Genomic DNA, 17195 nt, shown 5'->3' on the forward strand with positions numbered 1-17195 from the left:
ATCCAACAAGGTTTCTGAAAAGAAAAACATACTACCCATGGAGATTTATAACTTAGCTCGTTGAAGTATTTACAATGATCATCCTGCTAAGAAGCAAACCAACATGAGAAACATAACAAATTGACAACCATAATGACATGAAAACCATACCGCTTGTTGGAGCTTTATAACACAACTCATGGCGATATTTACATCCATATACATATACAGATATACCAAAACATCACACCAAATATATGGCAAAGGAATTTCCTCAACCAGTGAATAGAGAAGGATACATAGCTCACATCTGATTAACCATCTCCCATGTAGCTTCAACGGGCCCAAATTTCTCTCATTTTATTTAACCTGCTTGATTGCTCGGTTCCGGGGCATGAACATATTTCTCTATAAAATGCACCGAGGTTCTAGCTGTAATTCTCCTTCTGAATCCACCTACAATAAATACCATTCAATCACATGATCAACATATTTAACATACTTATTAAGCAATGACACATGGAAAACATCATGGATTTTCATTGTCGGAGGTAATGCAAGTTGATAGGCTACTGATCCAATCCTCTAAAGAATCTTTAAAGGTCCATAAAACCGAGGTTCCAACTTGGCACATGATCCAATCCTCAAGGATATCTTCTTGGGCTCGATGCGCAAGTACACCTGTTCCCTAACCTGAAACTCCTTAACCAACCTAGTCTGATCTTCATAACTCTTCTGTCTATCATGTGCTTCCTTTAAAAGTATTCTTGATTACCTACATTTCCTATTTCATCTTTTCTAACATGTCTGGTCTATCAATACCCTATTCACCGAATCACTCCAATTGATGGGAGTATTACAACTCTTCCCATACAGTGCCTCGAATAGACTCACCCTTAGTGACTCCTGTTGCCCATTATTGTAAGAAAAATCAACCAGTGGAATATACTCTTCCCACCTTAGCTGCTGATGCATCACATACATCCTCAACATGTCCTCCAAAATCCCATTGACCCTCTTTATCCATCTATCTGTCTATGGATGATAAGCTGTACTGAAGGCCAACTCTGTACGCAAACCTACAAATAACTCTTTCCAGAATCTAGAAGTGAACTTAACATCCATGTATGACACAATCTTCTTCAGAACATCATGTAACCACACTATCTCTTTGATGAAGACCTGTGCTATATCATTAGCTGAATAAGTAGACTTCAATGGAATGAAGTAAGCTACCTTTTTCAACCTGTCAAACATAACCATAATAGAATCATGCTGTCCAGATGTCCTTGGAAAAATGGTAATGAATTCCATGGAAATGACCTCCCATTTCAACTCTAGAACCAAAATCGGCTGTAGTAATCGACCTGGATGCTTACATTCTACCTTTACCTATTGATAATACAAGCATATAACCAAAAATTTTGCCACTTCTTTATCAAAATTCAGCCAATAATAGAACTTATTCACTACTATCAATGTCTTCTAATATACTAGGTGACCTAAATATGGGTTAGCATGAAATTCCCTCAAGATAAGCTTCTTGAGATCACTGTTGTAAGGTACATATATCTTTTCCCTAAATATGACTAAATCATCTAAGTCCCCATCCTGATCACTTATACCTTGCTCTAACCTATGTATAAGCTCCATGTGCTTGTAATCCTACTGAAATGATTGCAAGATCTGATCCTGTAGATATGTTCCGTATGAACTCATAGATGCAATGTGATTTACTTGTACTCTTATACTAAGAGAATTTGCAACCTTTTTCTCTTTACCTTTAACGAACATGATATCAAAGTTGAAATCACTGATTGTGGCCAAACATATAGATTGTCCGGCATTCAGGTTTTTTTGGTCAAATAGATACCTCAATCCACTATGATCACTCATCAATACAAACCTCCTACTAAGAATATAATGTCTCCACATCTTGAATGCATGGACAATCGCTGCCAACTCAAGATCATGTGTTTGATAATTCTACTTATGCTCATTTAGTTTCCTTGATTCATGGAATACTACCTATCCTTCCTACATAAGGAATCCAACAATTCCTCTCTTGCAATCATCTGTACATACCACAAACTCTTTGTTCGGATATGCAATATTCAGAATGAGAGCATTTGTCAACAACAACTTCAACTAATCGAAACTGGATGCACATTCCTCCGTCCATTCAAATTTATTACCTTTTCTTTGCAATGATGTAATATGAAAAGAAACCTTTGAGAAGTTCTCGATGAATCTCCTATAATAACCTGCTAATCCCATGAATGATCTTACCTCATCCACATTCCTAGAAGTTTCCTACTCCATGATAACCCTTATCTTTTCTGGATCCATTGCTATAACTTCCTTGGAAACCAAATGTCCCAAGTAATGTACCTTTGTCTAAAAGAAACTCCATTTACTGAGATTAGCATTAAACCGATGCTCTCTTAGCAACCTCAATACTGCTGCTAAATTTTTGTTATGCTCTTCCTCATTTTTAGAACGTATCATGATGTCATCAATGAATACAATAAAAAACTTGTCTAGATAAGGATGAAACACACTATTCATCAAGCACATAAAAATAGCTGGAGCATTAGTAAAACCAAATGGAACTACAAAAAACTCATATTGTTGTCTAGGTAAATCCTCTCCGTGGATAAAGACAATCCCTTTATCCCAATGAGTGGGTCTAGCAACCGAAGTGACAGTCTACCAAACACTTTCCTAAGTTACAATTGAAAAGAGAGACAAACAAGATGTCCTACCTCGCTCTGATTCTATCTCGATCTCCTTTATTGAAGACCTTGAATCACTTGCATCATGGGCTCGTTCCTACTGTTCACAACGTTTATGAACCTACACAAGAGATCAAGACACAACAAGGAATACAAATACAAATAGCATATTCAAAAGTAACCTACTTAACTAGTCAAGGAATGTTAAGCTAAAAGATACATGAGCATACACATTTAGCGAAAATGAACCAACAATTGTATATTAATAGAAAATAAAGAGGAGCATACAACCAAGCCTTGATGTTGATATTCTCTCCTTGAATGAATATCCAAGTCCAAGCTAAGCTCTCAAGCACTCCTTCTCCAAGCCAAATGAGTAGCATATAGGCACAATCTTAGAATAAGGGTGCAAATAGGCATAGACCAACCATTTGGGAATGGGAGAGAATGAATATATAGGCTGGGAAAGGGAGTTAGGATCTCTCCAAAGATAGGAGTAGGCCCTTATCTCAAGGAGGTAGCTCATAGGGATAAGACCAAGAGGCCAAGTTGGGAGAATTCGACCTCATCTATGCCGAACAACCTCCAGCTCGCCAGCTCTAGAAGCTTCTAGATCACGAAGCTTCTCATCCTCTTTGGGAAAATTTCCTTTTTGGGATCATTGCAGGTATACAAGTGAACAGAGCGATGCCATCACGGGTCAAGTACAGTGCAACAAGAAATCATCGCTATTTTTAGTCTCATAAGGGCGATGATTCTCAAATTAGGGTTTTAGAGCTATTTCCTTCAGGGGAAGCTCAAGGCATTTTCCAATCAATGTCTTAGGGAGGATTTGAGTTGCATATATGAATGAGTACACTGCATGATGGTCATGTTTCAGGCACTTCAGGGTATGCCATAGGGAAGTGCGGTAGGCGTGACAAAATATTGTGTAACAAATTTCCCCTAAAGCATGAAGGTAGAATGAGGAGTGATGGCTGAGATGCTCTACGAGATTTTGCAAGGATGAGGAAAAGCACTGTCAAGATACTTGCAAATAACAGATGCATATACATATACATATCTGGTATCAAAACATGAATCCACGGTGAGGACGTAGCCATCTAGGTAATAAGGACTATATGAAAGGATCCATGGTATGGGCACAACCATCCAAATGAGAAGGATCATCTGTAAATCTAATATCTGAGGTATGGATGTAGCCATCTGATATAGAAGGATCATCATAAATGTAAAGTCCCATTCTATGGTCACAACCATTCGTATAGCAAAAACATGTGTACAATCATGAATAATACATAACTCCATGCATCCTGAGTCATATCAGACAAGACTCAGGGTCTTGCACTCCATCCCAACCCAATCAAAGTATAAATTCTAACATGCGAATGAATGTGTTGAATTTGAACATGCTAGAAAACCACCTGATTACTGGCCAATGACGTGGACTGTTAACAGGTATGAGAGAAACCACCAATAATGATAATGGATCTCAAGGTATGACAACACAATTCGTGAATGTGATAATGAAGCTGAAGTCGAACACTCATGGAATCACTTGATTGAAGGCTAATGATGGAAACCTGTTATCGGATGCAAAGAACTTGTCATTAAGGCATGCAAGCTCTAAGGTACTGAAAGGGAATTTCTAAGTCATCTTCCTGGATAATGAGTTGAAGTTGATAGGAAGTGACCCGTTGAAGGAGGGTCATAATGATTCCCCCATCATCGACATGAAATGAGAAATAAAGTGGAATGCAATGAGTAGGATCCAAGACTGTGGCAAAGAGTCAGAAAATGTATAGGTAAAAGACTACAGATAATATTTCTCTTGAACATATCGGTGACATGACTCTGGAGTGTGGCAGCATTTGACTCAATCATAGGACCAAGGGTCATAATGACAAAGTGGAATAATCAAATGAGAGGCAAAATGGATTACCCAAACATAGAAGGAAAAGTGACTAAGTGAGGATGTCCCAAACCCGACACGAGAAATAGATGATTGTCATTTTCAAGAGTGACATGCTGCCTATACAAGATATGTTTTCACTTTTACCTCCACTATGTCTAGTGAGTACCTCTTTATTTTTACATAAGGTTGAAGAGGATATTATATGCTTGTCGTATAAGTTCACCCTTCTGATGAATCCATCCTAATAAGTTTTACAAGTCCTAGGAAGGAGAAACTCGGTCTCGTCATGGTGACAGGTCTTTCATCATTTAAGTTCTATGAGTTCGATGGAACAATAACTCGTCGTATTTTTTGTATTTAGAGAGTTTGAAAAAGAGAGAAAAAAGAAAACTCGATCAGGTCCCTTTTCGTAATTTGTCTCTCGAACTTGAAAAGGTAGAAAACAATATTCGAGAGAACTTCTTGACCATGTCGACCAAGGTGTACCTTTTTTCGTAAATAGTCAATCCCAGCCCGAAAAAGGGATATACGTATTCTGAGATGAAGTCAATTCATTTAATCTAACGAGTTTGAAAAGATAAGTACTCGATGATCTTTTCATATTTTTGGAGTCTGAAAAGAACTGAAAGATGACTCCACCTGGAGGAACGAGTGGATATAACTGGTTCCGGTGATGATGGAACTAATCAAAACATGTAAGGGTTAAGAGGCTGGCTAATAAGACCACTCATCATAGATTTTCCTCAGGCATGGGTAAAACAACCAAGTGAAATCATATGATCGGCCAAAGAGATGGTGACGATGGAATGAAAAAACCAAGTCTTATTTGGCAAAAACCGACTGATAAAAACAACAATCACAAGATGTAAAATGGGAATGTTTTGATTTTTACACAAGATTGAAACATGAGAACTTATGCTTTAATATACTTGAAGATGGTTTCATTTTTTCACAAGATTGAAACATGAGAAAAAACTGTGGTTCGATTTGGTTTCATTTTTACACAAGCTCGAAACAAAGATAAACTATGCCTGAGATAAGTTTTCATGCTACTCGCATAATGACTCAATTCAAGGTACATGCCCCCCAAGGTTCATTTCATTCACCTAATTTTATGGAATGGAGGTTCACTTACAAGATCAACTGAAAGACTCGATTGGGATCTTACGAGATCTAATCAAAGACTCGAATTGGAAGGGGATTTGTTTCTTTTTTTAACGAGCTTGACACAGGAAAAGAACCATGCTCATGGAGACCCATTTCAATTTTTAACGAGGTTAACATAGTAAAAGGAATATCATAATGGGAACCTATTTCATTTTTTAACGAGGTTGACATAGTAAAATAACTATCCTCATGGTCCTTGTTTCATTTTTTAACGAGCTTGACACAAGAAAAGGAACCTTGCTCCATATCCCTTGTTTCATTTTTTAAGGAGGTTGACACAGGACAAGGAACTCTACTTTAGACCCTTTATCACAAACCAAAAGAGGCCATGGATTCCAAGAGGTTCTCATCAAATGGGAGAACAACACTCTAGAAGGGATACATGTCCAGGGATCCAAATGAAAAATCAGGCTCCAATGCCCCCAGTACATGGTGTACTACATCACCTACTAGATCGTCAGTAGATGCAGACATAGAATAGGTAGCCACATAATTAACCTGTAGTGGGGGTGATACCACTTGCATATGAGAACCATTTAGGGATGATGGTCAATGGAGAGTTGACTCACAACCAATGAATGTAAGCTAATCAATGATCACAATGCTTCCTTCATGTGGGAAACACATCACTCGAAAGAGGGAGGAGACAAGATCTCCCATGACATAAACATAGTCATGGCTAAGGGGTAGATTAAAATCCATCGGGTCTTGGACAACCATCACATCTATATAGACAATATTTCCTCCCAAAGTAATAGGTAACTTAGGAAGGATCCCTAACGGTTTACTGGTTCCTTTGTTAAAAGCTAACAAATTCTGGGTGATGGGGACAAGCTGAGGAGAACTAAAATCTTGCCAAGTAGTTGAGGACAGAATGCTAATAGATGTGCTCTCGTCTATGACTGTGCTAGGTACGGCCATATGGTAAGCCTGTACCATAATATGGAAAGGTACATAAGACGGAAGATGATATCCTACAAGTTGACTCCAATCAAAATAAGTGACTAAACTATTCAGAGGGGGTGTTGTAGGAATGTGAGAGCTGCCCTCTTGCTGTATGGGAATAAGAGAATCGCTCTCATGCACCTCGAGAATTGGAGGATTTCCCTCCATTTCATTTGAAATTGAAGGTACCAGAAGAACCTGAGAAGTATGAGGTTCACTCTCTACCTGAAAGGTACTGTTAGCTGAAGGTGGAGTTAAGTCTACCATTTTCTCAACCAATGGTTGGTCGAGAATAAACTCATGAGACTCACTTTTAGAGAGAATGTGTTGACCAAAGATGAATTTTGATCAATCACTAGATCAACTAGTGAAGGATCAAGGGAAAGATTTTGATACCTAGTCAGAAGACGAGGTTGAGAAGCTATAAGGTTTTCCAGCTCTTTAGAAGCTTCATCCATAAGAGGAAAAGGGTGAATGGGATGATTATCTTCACACAACTTACAAGGAAATTTGACTTTTCCCTTTTCCCCATGGGATTTACTGTTACTAGTTGAGGGTTTATCACCAGCATGATCACTAGAGGTCTATGACCAAAGGTCGATATGAACCTGTGCACCACACTTCTAAGACCTTGGGAATATGAGGACAATTCCGAAGAAGGTGGTCACCCTTACATAACATGCGAGGGAATTTTATCCGGGGCTAGTTGGAAGATTTTTCTTCATTAGTTGCATCAGTAGAAATGGTTGCTTGTTGCCCCCTTGCTTATTTTTCTTCTTCTTCATCATCCTCTTCTTCTTCTTCTTAGCTTTCTAGTTGCTAGAATCTAGACTTTCACCAATCGAAGAGGAAGAATGGGGTGAAGAAACAGACGAAGAGGTGAGGGGTCAGATTTAGGATCAACATGAAGTTTATGTTGTTCAGGTGGAGGAGAAATTGGTTGAAAAGAAGTTTGGACACTCGGAACCACCAAGGTCGAAAACAACCAAAATGGTAGACCAATGGTCAATCCAAGAAGGGACAACGTTTCCATATAAGGAGCACCAGTATTTCTAAAAGAAGGAAAAGGACTAGGATTCCCATTAGAGGGTTTCCTTGACTGATAAACTCAGGAAATGTTGCCATTGGTATGAACCTAAGATCTACTAAGGAGTATTTCCATAGGAAAGATGTTGTTCCACCGTCAATTAATTTTAGAATTTAAAACAAAAACTTTGCATTTTCATGTTTTAAGAGTCGAGAAAAGGATGAAAAGGTAACTCTAGTCACTTTCATTGGTTTAGAGAGCTTGAAAGGAAAATTACTCGATGATCTTTTCAAGTTTAAGGAGTCAAAAAGATCGAAATGACTAATCAGGATACTCTAGGAAAAAGGGATTACCAAGTAACCCTGAACTGCAATATACACCTTAGAAAATAAATTTACTAAGGACTTGACGTACGTGCATGAAATCTCCCCGAATGTTGTTTTCAATGTATCACATTTACAGGGTGAGAGACTCAGTTTCCTATGGATAAAGGTTTGCAACCTATGATGGTCTCCCTTTATATACTCGACAGTACGAGGAGCACAAGTCCATGCAAGCGCTTGTCTAATGCAAGGGTATTGCGAACGAAAGCTGCTAAGTTTTATAGTTGCCAGAACACGTCTCTAGCCTAGACCACTAAGTATGAACCTTAATGTTTCAAATTCCCCTTAGATTCATTAAGGTAAATTTTAAAGTTGATCTTTGAATTAAGTTTCAATTTTGAGGGCTCAACGATGTCACCTACTCCTTGAATGCAACTAAATTATGAAAGTAAAACTTTTCATTTAATGAAGGCTATTCTAGCAAAGGAAGAGAAACAACCAATCAATGCATCAAACAATCCAAAAGCATCAATACAAAATTTTCAATGCAATAAAATGAAATGTAATCTTTCATTCTACTAACAAATGCAATGCCATAAAGATGAAAATCTTTTTCTTTTCACTAAAGATGAAATCAGTGCAAACTAGTGAAAAAGAGCAAAAGAAAATGCAAACAATTCACTAATCATGAAAATATCTTTCACTTTCTGATTTGAATGCAAGAAATGTTTCAAAATTACTTCAATTATATACACTTTCACTTTCCGAAACACCAGAAAATCAACCAGCACTTCCTTTCGCTTCAATAAGAAAACAAACAATTTTGTAATATATTGCTTGCTAATGGAACTAAAGTGACTTTGAAAGGATCTACTCGATTCAACACTAATGAAAACAAATTTATACCAAAGAACCAAAAGTGAATTGCAAAATATGTCCAGAAGCAAAAGAAATCTTTGAACAAAGGTAATTGATCTCTGAAGAGCAGACCAACGAGTGAATGAAAGGTGACCTAAAGACCCTAAGAACCCTAGAAAGAAAAACAAGCTTTAAACACACTTAAACCAACGCAAGAGGCAATTTTTGCCAAAAAAACATGTCAACCAAGACAATGGCACTATGATCACACTAATAAACCACTCCTAGAAGGCAAGATACTAAAATCAAGAAGAAAAGCCTATTTTTTTTAAACTTCTGGGATCATCGCAACTATTAAGGAAAAACTAGCAATAATCGCGACTGTAATTAAAACATCCGCGATGTCATCGTGACTGTCAGAGAGAAAAATGTGGTGGTAAAGAAAGATGAGATAAAACCAAAAATTCTTCAATATCAACAAAAATAAATAACCTTCAAGCAATCACCAGTAAGTGAAAAGAGTTACAGACGAACAAACAAGCCTAAATACAGACGGTTGGTCAAACTCAACATAAAAGCATGATGAAGGGTTGAATGGAAAGGGTTATAGATTTCCCAGCGGAGTCACCATTTTGTTGTATAGGTAAATCCTCTCTACAGACAAACATGATCCCTCTAGCCTAATGAGTGGGTCTAGCAACCAAAGTGACAATCTACCAGACACTTTCCTAAGTTACAATTGAAAAGAGAGATGAAGAAGATGACTTACCTCGTTTTGATGCTATCTCAATCTCCTTTGTTGAAGACCTTGAGTCACTTGTGTCATGGGCTCATTCCTATTGTTCACAACGTTTATGCATCTGCACAAGAGATCAAGAATCAACAAGACATACAAATACAAATAGCATATTCAAAAGTAACCTACTTAACTGATCAAGGAATGTTAAGCTAAATGATACATGAGCATACACATTTAAGGAAAATGAACCAACAGTTGTATATTAATAGAAAATAAAGAGGAGCATACAAACAAGCCTTGATGTTGATAGGCTCTCCTTGAATGAATATCCAAGTCCAAGCTAAGCTCTCCAAGCACTCCTTCTGCAAGGCAAATGAGTAGCATATAGGCACAATCTTAGCATAAGGGTGCAAATAGGCATAGACCAACCATTTGGGAATGGGAGAGGATGAATATATAGGCTGGGAAAGGAAGTTAGGATCTATTGAAAGATAGGAGTATGCCCTTATCTCAAGGAGGTATCTCATAGGGATAAGACCAAGAGGCCAAGTTGGGACAATTCGACCTCATCTATGCCGAAAAACCTCCAGCTCGCTGCTCTAGAAGCTTCTAGATCATGAATATTCTCATCCTCTTTGGGAAAATTGCCTTTTTAGGATCGTTGTAGGTATACAAGTGAACAGAGCGATGCCATCATGGGTCAAGTATAGTGCAATAAGAAATCATTGTTGTTTTTAGTCTCATAAGGGCGATGATTCTCAAATTATGGTTTTAGAGTTATTTCCTTCAGGGGAAGCTCAAGGCATTTTCCAATCAATATCTTAGGGAGGATCTGAGCTGCATATATGAATGAGTACACTGCATGATGGTCATGTTTCATGCACTTTGGGGTATGTCATAGGGAAGTGCAGGAAGTGTGACAAAATACTGTTAACAACAATCACTTCCAACTCAAGATCATGTGTTTGATAATTCTACTCATGCTCATTCAGTTTTCTTGATTCATAGAATACTACCTATCCTTCATGCATAAGGAATCCACCAAGTCCTCTCTTGCAAGCATCTGTAGATACCACAAACTCTTTGTTTGCATCTGCAATATTTAGAATGGGAGCATTTGTCAACAGGAACTTCAATTGATTGAAACTGGCTGCACATTCCTCCGTCCATTCAAATTTCTTACCTTTTCTTTTCAATGATGTAATAGGACAAGAAATATTTGAGAAGTTCCCAATGAAACTTCTATAATAACTTTCAAATCCCATGAATGATCTTACCTCATCCACATTCATAGGAGTTTCCCACTCCATGATAACCCTTATCTTTTCTGGATCCATTGCTAGACCTTCCTTGGAAACCAAATTTCCCATGTAATGTACCTTTGTCTAAAAGAAACTCCATTTACTGAGCTTAGCATTCAACCGATTCTCTCTTAGAAACCTCAATACTGCTCCCAAATTTTTGATATTCTCTTCCTCATTTTTTGAATATATCAAGATGTAATCAATGAATATAATAAAAAACTTGTCCAGATAAGGATGAAACACACTGTTTATCATGCACATAAAAGTAACCAAAGGATTAGTGAAACCAAATGGAACTACAAAAACTCATAAGGCCCATACCTGTTTTGAAAATCAGTCTTGTAGATGTCCTCTTATTTAATGTGTACCTGATGGTATCATGATCTTAGATCAATCTTCGAGAACACTGCTTATCCCTTCAACTAATCAAACAAGTCATCGATCCTCGACAACAAATACCTATTCTTGATGGTCACTTTGTTCATTTGCCTGTAATTAATGCATAACTTGGGAGTACCATCTATCTTCTTCAGAAATAACATCGATGCACCCCAAGGCGATACACTTGGCTTAATGTATCCCTTGTCAAGCATTTCCTTCAACTACAACTTCAATTCCACAAACACTGCTGTTCTCTTCTTGTATGGTGCCTTTTATGCTGGTGATGCCCCTAATACTTCCCTGTGAGGCAACAACTCTGAAATATCTTCCGGGAAACATCTTGAAACTACTGTAAAACTGGATACCTCCTCAAGACATCCACATCCTCAACTTTCTTACCTTTGTCACTAGAAACATGCAATGCAAATAACACACACCCTTTCCTGTGACTATGTTTGGAATGCATAGCTGTTACCATTGTAACTGATGTTGCATTCTTCTTACCTTGCAAGACTCTTTGTTCCCCATTGTCATCCAAGAACTCAATAGCCTTGTCATAATAATCCACTTTGGTACTATGAATATACAACTAGTCCATACCAAAAAACATACTATATGATCCCAATGGAAGTACATTCAGATGCATTGATGTAGGCATTCCATTCAACTCAAATGCACTAGCTCTTACCCAATGATGAACTCTGTTCTTTGTACTTGTATCCAATTGCACTAACCAATATTATGCATGCACTTCTTCATTCAAACCACACTTATCCACTAGGTCATGATTAACATAACTATAATTAGATCCAGAGTCAATAAAAATAGAAACAACTTGATCAAAAATCTTACCATCCATATCGATAATAGATGCCTAGAGATCTACCTACCTGCTATCCAGTGCTGTGTAAATCTGAGGAATAATCTGTCCAACATCCCCCACTGTCTGTGCCTCCTAATAATTTTAGATTTCTATTTTACCACCCTGATGGTGTGGACAATATCTCCTGTGATGCTCTCCACCACAAGTCCAAAAATTTAAACGTTTCTTATCATCACCCTTGTTCTGCTCCTCATAACAAAATCCATGCCCTATTTTATATGCATTGAACTTCTTAGGTACGCTGAATTCTCTTTGTTACCTGTGTCCCTAGGTCTTGTTTGCTTCTTATCCCATTTTCCTTTATTCTTCTCATTACCTTTCCAAACCTGCTTAGTCTCAGATCTGCGCTTTGATTTCTCATAGTAATGCTTTAGCTTTCGGATGGCCTCCTCCAATGGTATAGGCACATCAAACTCAATCCCGTATTCGAATGCTACTGACAACCCACTAATGAATCTCTAAATATTTGCTTTCTCCTCCTTCATATAAGGCACATACCTAAATAACTCCAAGAATCTGCTAGTGTACACCTCATTGGTCATAGATATTTGCTTTACCTTTAAGACTGAATGTAGCTATTCTGGCCTTCATGTTCCCTAAGTAATCATGAAACCTGAATAGCTTATTCTTCCTAAGAAACCATGCTTTAGTATCCTGTGATTTTTTCATTTCCCCATCAAATTTAGGTGGCTTTAATTTCTTGAACTCATATGGAAAATATCCCCTTTCAATCCTCCTGTAAGGATGATATCGATGATGACCATGATACCTATCTGAACCAGAACTAGAGTAAATCTCATGTCTATTGCCTTGTCTATTAGGTGTATCCAAGAACTTTCCATCTCTAACCATGTTATCTCTATCAAACATGTGTCCACCAAGTGACTTGCTACCATATGCTCCATTAGTCCTATCCTTCTATCCATGACTGATTCTAAGTGGTCATTGTCTCTGCAAGTCTGATCAGCTCTGAAGAATCATTTCATTGACTTCTGCTTGTTTCTCCTATTCCCTAGAAAGTATCTCTTTTGATTGAATGATTCGGTCATTATATTCTTTGCAGCTCCTTATTTTTTCCTTCAAACTTCTCAATGTGTCTTCTATGTGTTAATGGGAAAAGTGTCTACTCAGAATGCCCCTATCCCACTAAGGTGTGACAGTACCTTAGAAACAAACAAGGAAAACTACTTTCGTATTCTTCTTTATGAACTATAAACGAAGAGGAATAGGATGAACCAACTTGTGTCTTGCGCTAGTCCTTTGATCCAATCTCTCTCCTCTTTGACAGCTTCCAGCTACCTGCTTCCTTACTTGCCTAGCTTCACCAAGTTCCTGCAAGATCACAGAAGTGGAAAACTACACAAAGACATGGATTTATATTCATAAATAGCTTAGGATCAGATTTAAGCTAAACATGCAAATATAACAAAACATCACTGACACACAAGCATGTAGGAGAAACTCAAATAGTTTTATTGATATAACAAGAAGGTCCAGGAGGAGTTACAACCGATGATTCCTGATCCAGCATCAACCCTCTAGCAAAGGAATCCCCTCTTCACCTCCAACAAAGCATAAATCACCCAATACACTGATCTCTATCTCAAAACCAACAACAATTCTCTGCAATGTACAAAATTCTAGCCTCTGGATCTCTGGGATGAGGGATCCATATATAGATGTATGCAAAGAGGATGAGTCAGCTTATGATTTGACTAGTGGCCTCTCTCTATCAGTTCTTGCTTCCACTTGGAGACTGAGAGCCTCTTACTGATCCTTGGTCGAACTCAGTGAGGCAAGTGTCATTGGGGAAGATTCTGGAAGCTTCCATTGTCTGTCCACCTCGCGGAATGACACTGCCATTTGTCATTTCCCGCTTAGCGCACCCTGGTAGTGCATTTAGGTGCGTTGCAACGCACCTGGCTAGTGTACTGGGGTGCTATGCAACACAGCTAGCTAGTGGAGCAGCTGAAATGATCCTGATTTGACTGATTCTGAGCAGTTTCTGGTGGAGAAATTCTGGGAGAAGCTGTAATTGGTTGACCTTGTTCCTCTAGGGGTAGGAACAACACTTTTAGGGACTTAGGATCCCTTGGTTTATGGACATTTCATGCTTAGAGCTGTAAGGCACAAAATTGTCTATAACAGTTGCCCCCTAAAGTATGAGACCGTTTATCGGGTGAAATGCTTTATTAGGAGGATCCGAAGTTCTTTCAATGTTGGGAGGAGACTTGTAATAAGATACAATACAATACATTATCTTCATACTGTTTTCATGATCTAGTTGAGGTGGGCATTCCCATGCTCAGCTTTATAAATTCATTTTTATGTACACAAGACAGACAATCGTCTGATGGTAGATTGATGATTCTGATGAAGTCATCATCCTTTTGGTAGGATGATCATCTGTGCTGCAATGCTGTACATGTCAATGTTTTTATTTTTCCTGAATATATATCGCAACCCGGATGGATGAAACTAGATTCGGGGTCTTCAATCTCGTCCGATCTTCACTCGAAGTACAAGTCGATCCATGCGAGAAACGTTTTGAAGTCGAACATGGAAAGACATCGCTTGATTACCAGTCGATGATGTAAACTGTTAACAAGCGCGAGAGGAATCACTGATAATAATGATGACCCTCAAGGTACTGCAGTACAATTCACGTGGTGTGAATAAAGGACTTGGCGTTGAACACCCCGCAACATCTTTTGGTCGAAGGTCATTGATGTATACCTGTCGCCGGAAGTGAGAAACTTGCCATTGAGGCATGCAAGCTTCAAAGTACTGAATGGGGTGTTCTTAGATCAACTTCTTGGATAATGAGTTGATGTCGACAAGAAGCGATCCGTCAAAGGAGGGCCTTGATGAATCCCACATCAATGACACGGAACGGAGCAAATGATTTTGATGGAGGTGAAAACGATCTGATGATATATGGTTCAGGATGGCAGTCATGAAGGAATGAAGTATAATGTATGGTAGTGGATGGGACAGGGGTGACTTCTTTGGATGACTTCTCTTGAACATGTCGGCGACACTTATGTGATGGATTGGTAGCATTTACCCCAAGTGTGGATGGTATGGCGTGACCATGGTGATGTGACCGGTGAATGAAACAACCCAACCCGACTCAGGAATGGAGTGGAAGTGTCATGTTCAAGAGCGACTTGCTACCAATAAAGATTCTTTGAGTTTCTTCCCAATTTTTCCCCAGTCATTGCTGACCAGTACCTATTTATTTTTGTCAAGCTTGAGGAGGATAACATATGCTTTTTCTATAATTTTCCCTTCGGGCAAACTCATCGCTATGTTTTAACGAGCCTAGCGATAGTGAAACTCGTTCTCGTCTAAAGACAAGTTTGTCACTATTAATCTTTTCAACGAGTTTAACGACAAAGATAACTCGGTCCTTTTCATTTTTAGAGAGTCTGAAAAGGTACGTAAAGGTAACTCCGAAATTCCTTTTTTGTCATCTAATCCCTTAAGTCCGAAAAAGTATAAAACAATACAGAAGGGATGAATTTTCGATAGTTTTAACGAGCCGAACAAAACAAGCGCTCGATCTTTTTGTGCAATAATCCCTTAGGTCCAAAAAGATTAAAATCTAGTGGAGGGATAGCACTTCCGGTCGCTTTAACGAGCTGGAAGGCCAAAACTCGGAAATCTTTTCATATTTTACGAGTCAGTTGAAAAGAGCTTAAAGAAGACTCGTCTTTTGAGGAACGAGTGATAAAATGGGTAGCAGCTGATTCCAGGTAATGGTTGGAATTTTCCAATCACGGCAGTGTCACAAGGATGGCTAGTGAAATCACTCTTCGCAGCTGTTCCTCAAAATGGGTAAACAATCAAATGGAGGTGAATGATCGGCCAATGGAAAAGTGGAGGTGACGGTGCAAACACGACTAAGGCTTTAATGGCTGAAATCTTCATTCACGGTGGTTATTTACCGGGGAAAAGTTCATTTTTTAATGAGCTTAAACACGGGTGGAAACACTTGCTCATGTCTTATGTTTATTTTTTAACGAGCTTGAACTATGCGCTAAAACTGCTCGATTAATCCAGTCATATGATAAGAATGTCTCATATAAATTTGGCAATTTTTAGAGTTTTTCCCCACATCCTTTATTTATGCAAGTTAGGTGACAACTAATCCTACGAGTTTAAAGGGTTAGAGGTCCTAAAAATTTAAAAAATAAATAGCTGCTCCTTGCTTGCACTCCAAAATGTTTGCATGCCCCTAGGTATAAAATATGGTTTCAAAGTTACCCCTCAATTTGCAGACAAGACATTTGTTCTATCGGGAAAGGCCTACCTCTTACAGGTTACCCAAAGATTGTTCTATTCGTGGTGCAAACAAAACACTTCTTCGGCGATGTCTACCAAGATAAACAAAGGTTAGTGACGACGTCCGCCAACTCACATAACTTTGACAGGAGAATCTTGTTCTAGAATAACCCCTCTTCCAATCACGGACGGGGTACAGACTAGTCATATTCTCTCGCGGAAACCTACTCTATACCTGAAGTTTTCCTGCTGAAGCAGACCAGGACGCATGCCCCCTAGGTTTCAGTCATATCCCTCTGAATTACTCGCGCTCATCGGGAGGACGGACTGGAGATTGAGACATTTCTTGCGTGAAGAGACCATTTAGGGATGGTATATGACTATTTGCGATGCATGATCCAGGAAATGAAAGCTCGTCCACGAGCTTGACCACTCTTCCTTCATGCGGAAAACACATTACTCTAAAGAGTGAGGAGACGATGGCTCCCATGCAATAAATATAGTCTCGTCCGAGGAGTAGGTTATAATCCAAGGGTCCTTGAACAACCATTACGTTCATTTGAACTGTCTTCCTTCTCAATGTTATGGGTACATTGGGAAGGATCCCTAAAGGTCGACTGGTTCCTTTATCAAAGCCTGTCAGATTTCTCAT

The sequence above is a fragment of the Pinus tabuliformis genome, chromosome 9, assembly GCF_031772625.1.
Source record: "Pinus tabuliformis cultivar Carrire ecotype Pingquan chromosome 9, CPIR1, whole genome shotgun sequence".
Lineage (NCBI taxonomy): Eukaryota > Viridiplantae > Streptophyta > Pinopsida > Pinales > Pinaceae > Pinus > Pinus tabuliformis.